This window comes from Taudactylus pleione, unplaced genomic scaffold (assembly GCF_031769625.1).
Source record: "Taudactylus pleione unplaced genomic scaffold, aTauple2 ptg000065l, whole genome shotgun sequence".
NCBI lineage: Eukaryota > Metazoa > Chordata > Amphibia > Anura > Myobatrachidae > Taudactylus > Taudactylus pleione.
Window position 1 is genome coordinate 13,160,310 of NW_028284467.1, and position 7,175 is coordinate 13,167,484.

Sequence of the window (7,175 nt, forward strand, 5' to 3'; positions counted from 1 at the left end):
CGCCCATTCTTGCCTAATCAATGCTTGGAGCTTGTCAGACTTTGTGGGTTTTTGTTTGTTCACCCGCCTCTTGAGGATTGACCACAAATTGTCAATGGGATTAAGGTCTGGGGAGTTTCCTTGCCATGGACCCAAAATTTCGATGTTTTGTTCACCGAGTCACTTATTTATCAATTTTTTGCCTTATGGCAAAGTGCTCCATCATACTGGAAAAGGCATTGTTCGTCACCAAACTATTCTTGGGTGGTTGGGAGAAGTTGATCTTGGAGGATGTTTTGGTACCATTCTTTATTCATGGCTGTGTTCTTAGGCAAAATTGTGAGAGAGCCCACTCCCTTGGCTGAGAAGCAACCCCACACATGAATGGCCTCAGGATGCTTTGCTCTGACAAAAAGGTCTAAAACATTGAAGCAGCAAACTTTGTGAAAACCAATACTTGTGTCAATCTCAAAACTTTTGGCCATGGCAGTAGTACTGACAGTCTGGACCTGGGAACCAAGCCAGGAATCGAAGTCTTATGTAACCAGGGAAGAACTAATTAAGCTATATCCCTGGTACAGCCTTGACGCAAGACCTGGATCATAATCCGGAAGGGGAACTCGGGATAGAGAGACACTTCAGGCACACAGTTACTTACACCTCGATGCTAAAAGACTGACCCAATCATGGCTTCCAGACCTGAAACCCCAATGCTGGCTATCAGCCCAAGACAAGAGCACACAGTACAGGATAACCAAAATAGTCAACCTATATTATGCAGTAAGCCACTATGGCCACAGAGTGTAGTGATACTTGCAACACAGTCCAGATGATGCCTGCACAACTCAGGGGTATATTTACTAAGATGGGGGTTCTATTAAGAAGTGATGTTGCCCATAGCAACCAATCAGATTCCAGGTATTCTAAAAGGTGCTAGATAAATGAGAAGTAGAATCTGATTGGTTGCTATGGGCAAGATCACTTCTTAACAGAACTCCCATCTTAGTAAATTGACCCCTCAGAGTGGAATTCACGCAGGTTATAAAATGTGTGGCAACAGCAGATGGTTATGCACCGCAGGTACACTGGCAGAACTGGAGTTGAAAGCGGTCTGTGGGCCTGATTCAGACTCGGAAGCTATTTGCGGCCGCTTGCTCTAAAAAAGGGGCCGGATATTTAAATTGAGCGCTCGCTCTTTGCGGTGTGAGGACCCCTCTATGTCTGTGCGAGCGTCCGCTAAATGTGCTTGCTATTTTTTCAAGACGCCCCTTTGCCGTTCGCAAATCACGTCATCTCCTGTTTTTATTAGATTAATCGGGAACATCGAACGGCATCTGAACTGCTCGCAGCACTTGAGGTAGGAATTACTTCCCGTAATCACTGTGAGCAGTTCAGGCTAAAAGACAACCAAGTGACGTGATCGATGACGCTCCTTTGCTAATTATGCACTCCCATTAAACGCCCTTTTAACCGTTGGGCACGCCTGTGTTCGCACAACCACTCCCCCGTTTTCAAGCACCTTCCCCTGTTACCACCCACAAACGGCACATTCTGTCACTCAAAATAGCAGCCCTCTGTTTTAAGAGCGCACGATTTCCGACCGCAATGACTGGCTTGCGCATGCGCATTGCGAACCATACGCATGCGCAGTTGTGCGACCATCGCTCAGAGCGAGCGTGCGGACGCTTACGAGCAGGTCTGAATCAGGCCCTGTGTGCAGTGTAGATGGTACACAGCAGTAGATGGAATGCAGACAACGATGATCAGTCTGTGTGCGGCGTGGAAGACGCGGCGCTTAGAGATGATGCTGTTGTCTGCATTCCATCATCTCTCAGCGCCGCAGCTTCCAGGTCGCACACAGACTGATCATCGTTGTCTGCAATCCATCTACCGCTGTGCAAGTGGTCTGTGTGTGGCATGGAAGCCGCAGCGCTGAGAGGCAAACAGCAAGTGGGTAATGGTTGCGTTTCAGCAAGGAAAGCATCCACAGGAGAAAGAAAGGAAAAACACAGGAGACACTGAGCCTGGAACAATCCTGTGGAAGGAATACAATTGTTCAGGCAATGAGTCTTTCCTAGGCCTGGAAATATATGGGGAGTGGGAACAGGTAATTGGTCAGACTGACCAGGTGAGCGGTAATCACTGGGATATGCTATTAGAGGTTTTAAGCTTCACATCCACCAGCAGATATTAATGGACGACTGAACGATAACTACATCGTTATCGTTCAGTCGTCCATTAATCGTGCATGAATTCAGCACTAAAATGTCGGAAACGACCAACGATGCGCGCTCCCGCTGGTCGTTTCCGACATCAATCATCGCCCGAACATGCCGGTCAATCTGCCGATAATGACAGATTGACCATGTTCGGGGATGATGGAAGGTGCTTACACTGAGCGACTAATCGGCACTGCAGGCGATGGGGAAAGACGGTACGATTACGATGTAATCGTACAGTCTACCCTGGGTTGCGTAGTGGATACGCACCTTAAGACACAGCAATGAATGAATGCTTAACCCTGTATGGCCAGCTAAAACCACGATTTGTGGCAACTAGTATTTCTGTAGCATTACAGATGATGTAATATGGATGGTATAAGGAGAATACCATTCCGTTATTTAAAATGACCAGGTCCCACAGGACCCGGTCGCGAGTCGCTCACTTGTGTGCTTGCGGCAGAGCAGCCAATCACTGCCGGCGTTGAATGGCTGGGGAGATGCTGCCGGTGGAGATTGGCTGCTGCAGCGCACACACAGTGGGCGCAGCAGCCAATCACCGCAGGCGGCGCCTCATCCAATCACTGCCGGCAGTATTCACCAATCAGTCACTGCCGGCAGCATCTCATGCTTCAATCGCTGCCGGCTGTGCGTTCCATCTGAAGTCCGCGCTGCTCCCAGTGTACGAATGCCGGATAATGCTTCCTTCTACCTGACCCCAGTGGTAGTGGATAGATCCCCTTAAGTAGAAGGACGCTGATGTCATAATTCGCCCCGTGCGACTGCTGTTTAGGCAGTATCACTTTTACTGGCCACAGGTAAATGGTACTTATATTTATTATAGCACAGGAGTAAACACAGCTGCAGCACCCACTAGTGCCCTGTTTGACTTGTGTCCTATTATAATAATGGAGCAAACTACTGTACCCCTTTGCTCTCCTGTGTACTCTGCCCTCCCATCCCTGTTCCCCTCTGTGGCCTCTCTGAGGAAATTAACAGCAAGCCAGTACCACTCACAGCACTGTTATTGCTCCTGCATGGCTTCCTAAACCTTTACTCTATTTTTTTTTTTTTTTACAGAGAAGATAATCTGTGCTGGAAATAGCAGTTACTATTTCTCAACGTTGCTGAGAGTTTCATACACTTCAGGCATTCTAGAACTCGCCCCTGTGGTCATAGCTTGTATTGCAGGACTAAAAGGCATTTGATTTCTATTTTGTATTTTTATTGCCAACACCTTTGAGCGATATCCATGTAATTGTTGCTCATAAACGCAACAAATGTCTGTTAGGATCTGCAGTTTCCAGCCTGAGGCACTGCATTAAAAACTGCCTGGTCTGTGTGCAGCATCAGGTGCACATTAATTGATTCTCTTGTCTGTGCACAGCCCGATGCACTATAATCGATCATTAAGGGAGACTTGCTCTGATTGGGCCCTGTTCTGTTAAATTCCAGCCAGCCCTTTACTCCATTCCGGTGATGGAACTTTTCGTACATCCGGTTTCCAGTCTCCTGCCTGTCAGTCGAGTTCCTGAATCAGTCTTGCTGTGTTTCATGTGAGCCGTTTATTCCATCCAGGCGGCTCCATCTGCATCTTGTCCACACGTGCTGCTGGTACCATCTGGGTAGCACGGAGTGCTTCCTACCCAAAAATCGTCTGTCACCATCCGGTGGGTCATGTCAACCCGGCGGCAGTAGTCGCAGTGTAGCGTTCCAGGTGCGCAATCCAGCACACCGTCGCCAGTGTCATCCCGGCAACACTGGTAGCAACTCTGCGTTCCAGGTGCGCAATTTAGCCCACTGTCGCCAGTGTCATCTCAGCGGCACTGGTAGCAGCTCCATGTTCTTGTTGCATACCTCACCTTAGTCTCATCAACTCAAAGGCTGCAACGTTCCTGGGGCCCCAGGTCACTATCAGCCCCCAGGCTGCTCCAACAGCCCAAAGGCTGCTTCTCACCATCAGTTCCTTGGCCACGACTATAAAGGCCACAATCAGCCTCCAAGCCTGCTCTAACATCCCAAAGGCTGCTTCACATCATCTGTCCCTTGGCCACGACTATAAATGCCGCAACCAGCCCTCAAGGCTGCTCATTCAGCCCACAGGCTGCATCTCACCTCCAGACCTCCGGCCACAACGAGCCACAGCTCGCCAGCCCCAAGGCTGCCTCCACAGCCCAAAAAACTGTACCACCTCTGTAAGCCTCGTGGCCACAATTAGTCCATTCAAAATTCACCCTGAAGACTGGCACTATATCTGACCAGACTACCATCCGTTCTTAACATTATCATCAGCCATAAAATTGAGGTTAGCCATGGAAACTGGTCAGAATCCAGTGCAAATCCTGGCAATACAGGTTCAGGCACTAACCCAGAAGGTCCAAGAACTTTCCATCCTAGTTGATTGGATCCCGTAGTATCACAATTCATGAGCCTAAATTAAATCTGCCTGACCGCTTTTCGGGGTATCGCATGAACTTTATGAATTTTAAGGAAAGCTGCAAGCTTTATTTCAAACTCAGGCCTCAATCGTCAGGTTCCGAGGTCCAGCGAGTTGGGATAATTATTTCCCTCTTGCAGGGGGATCCGCAAACTTGGGCATTCGGTTTGCCCTCCACTTCTACAGTCCTTCAGACCGTAGACTCCTTTGTCACTGCTCTTGGACTATTATACAAGGACCCAGATAAGGCAGCACTGGCAGAAGCTAGCCTTCGTTCTCTGAGACAGGAGAACCGGGTGGTGGAGGATTACTGCACAGAGTCCCGAAGTGGGCCGTGGACGCTGAGTGGAATGACCCCGCTCTGCGAAGTAAATTCCATTTGGGTCTGTCGGATCACATTAAAGACCTCCTGGTTCAATATTCCCCCACAGGTACCTTGGATGAATTAATGGGTCTGTCCGTACGCATTGACTGATGTCTCCGGGAGAGCAGACTGGAGAGGAGCCTGCCATCTCAAGATTCCCATTCTCAGCCTTGGGATCCTTCTAAGGTACAGGAAGAACCAATGCAGTTGGGAGCTTTCTGTCTTCCTGTCAAGGAGAAACGGAGGAGGCACACACTAGGACATTGCTGTATTGCGGAGCAAAAGGACATATGGTTCCATTCTGTCCTGTCAAATCGGGAAAAGGCATGGTATAGATGGTAGTGGAGAGTTACATCTAGGCCTTGCATCTATCTCTCCTAGGAATTCTGTCCTATTCCCCACTTTGCTCAAGTCCTCTGTTGGTCAAGTTTCAGCCTCTGCCTTTATAGATAGTGGGGCCGCAGAGAATTTTATGGAACAGGCCTTCTTCGAGACCCGGGGACTTGCTCCTGAACCTCTGGATAACCCACTTGCCGTAGTTGGTCTTGATGGCAGGAGCCTCTCTTCAGTCCCCATCACCTTCCGGACACCACCTATACAATTGACCGTGGGAGTGCTCCATCAGTAGGAACTGTCATTTCTTCTTCTCCAAAGCCCAATGGCTCCTGTTGTTCTGAGTCTACCATGGTTGAAAAAATACAACCCAGTTATCCAGTGGCAGATGGGGGAGATTCTACAGTGGGGTTCCTCCTGCTTCATGCACTGTCTCTCTCGTCCTGTTCTTCTGGCCGCAGTTGTTTGTACAGAAACCTCCACAATCCCTATCGTGATCTGGTGTTTTTTTCCAAGAAAAAAGCCAATGTTCTACCACCTCATTGGTCCTATGATTGTGCCATCGATCTGCTTCCTGATTCCACACTCCCAAAGGGTAGGCTCTATGCCTTGTTGGTTCCCAAAAACAAGGCTATGCAAGAGTATATTGAGGACACCCTGGAGGAAGGGTTCAAACGACCATCCCATCCAAGTCCCCGGCAGGCGGCGCTTTTTCTTTGTCCAAAAGAAGGATGGATCCCTCCGGCCTTGCATAGACTTCCGTGGTCTAAACAAGGTCACCGTAAAGAATACCTACACGCTGCCATTAATCTCTGTTTTGTTTGACCAGCTACGGAAGGCATCCATATTCTCAAAGATTGAATTACGCAGAGTTTATAATCTCATCCTTATTCGTGAAGGTGATGAATGGAAGACAGCGTTCAAAACTCACTCGGGACATTTTGAGTATCTGGTCATGTCGTTCGGGTTGTCCAATGCCCCAGCCGAATTCCAGAACTTCATCAATGACATCTTGAAAGATTTCCTTGGAGTCTTTGCAGTCGTATATTTGGATGACATCCTCATTTTCTCCAAATCCTTGGAACAACACCGTATTCACGTGAGGCGAATACTGCGAAGACTTTTGCAGAATAATTTGTATGCCAAATTGGAGAAATGTGAGTTCGAAGTGGAGATATCTTTTTTTGGGCTACATCATCTCTTCTCAGGGATTCTCCATGGACCCAAATAAGGTGAAGGCGGTCTTAGATTGGGAGCAACCCTCGTCTCTGAAGGCCATACAGCGATTTCTGGGGTTCTCCAATTATTATCGTCGATTCATTAAGTCATTCTCCACTATTGTTTCTCCAATCGTTGACTTAACCAAAAAAGGGGCGGATGTTTGTAATTGGACTCCGAAAGCTGTACAGGCATTTAATCAGCTCAAGTCGGCCTTTGTATGTGCTCCTGTCCTCCGTCATCGCAATCCGGACCTTCCTTTTATTGTGGAGGTGGACGCTTCCGAGGTAGGCGTGGGAGCCATACTTTCTCAAAAGGACCCAAGGGACAATAAATTACACCTGTGTGCCTTTTTCTTGCGAAAATTCCAGTCAGCAGAGAGGAATTATGACGTGGGGAACCGAGAACGTTTAGCCATCAAATGGGCATTCGAGGATTGGCACCACTGGTTAGAGGGAGCTAACCATGTCGTGTCTGTGTTGACAGACCATAAGAATCTGGCATACATCGAGTCTGCCAAAAGATTGAATGCCAGACAAGCACGGTGTGCTCTGTTCTTCACCAGATTCAACCTCACCATCTCCTTCCGGCCTGGGTCTAAGAACGTGAAGGCAGATGCTCTCTC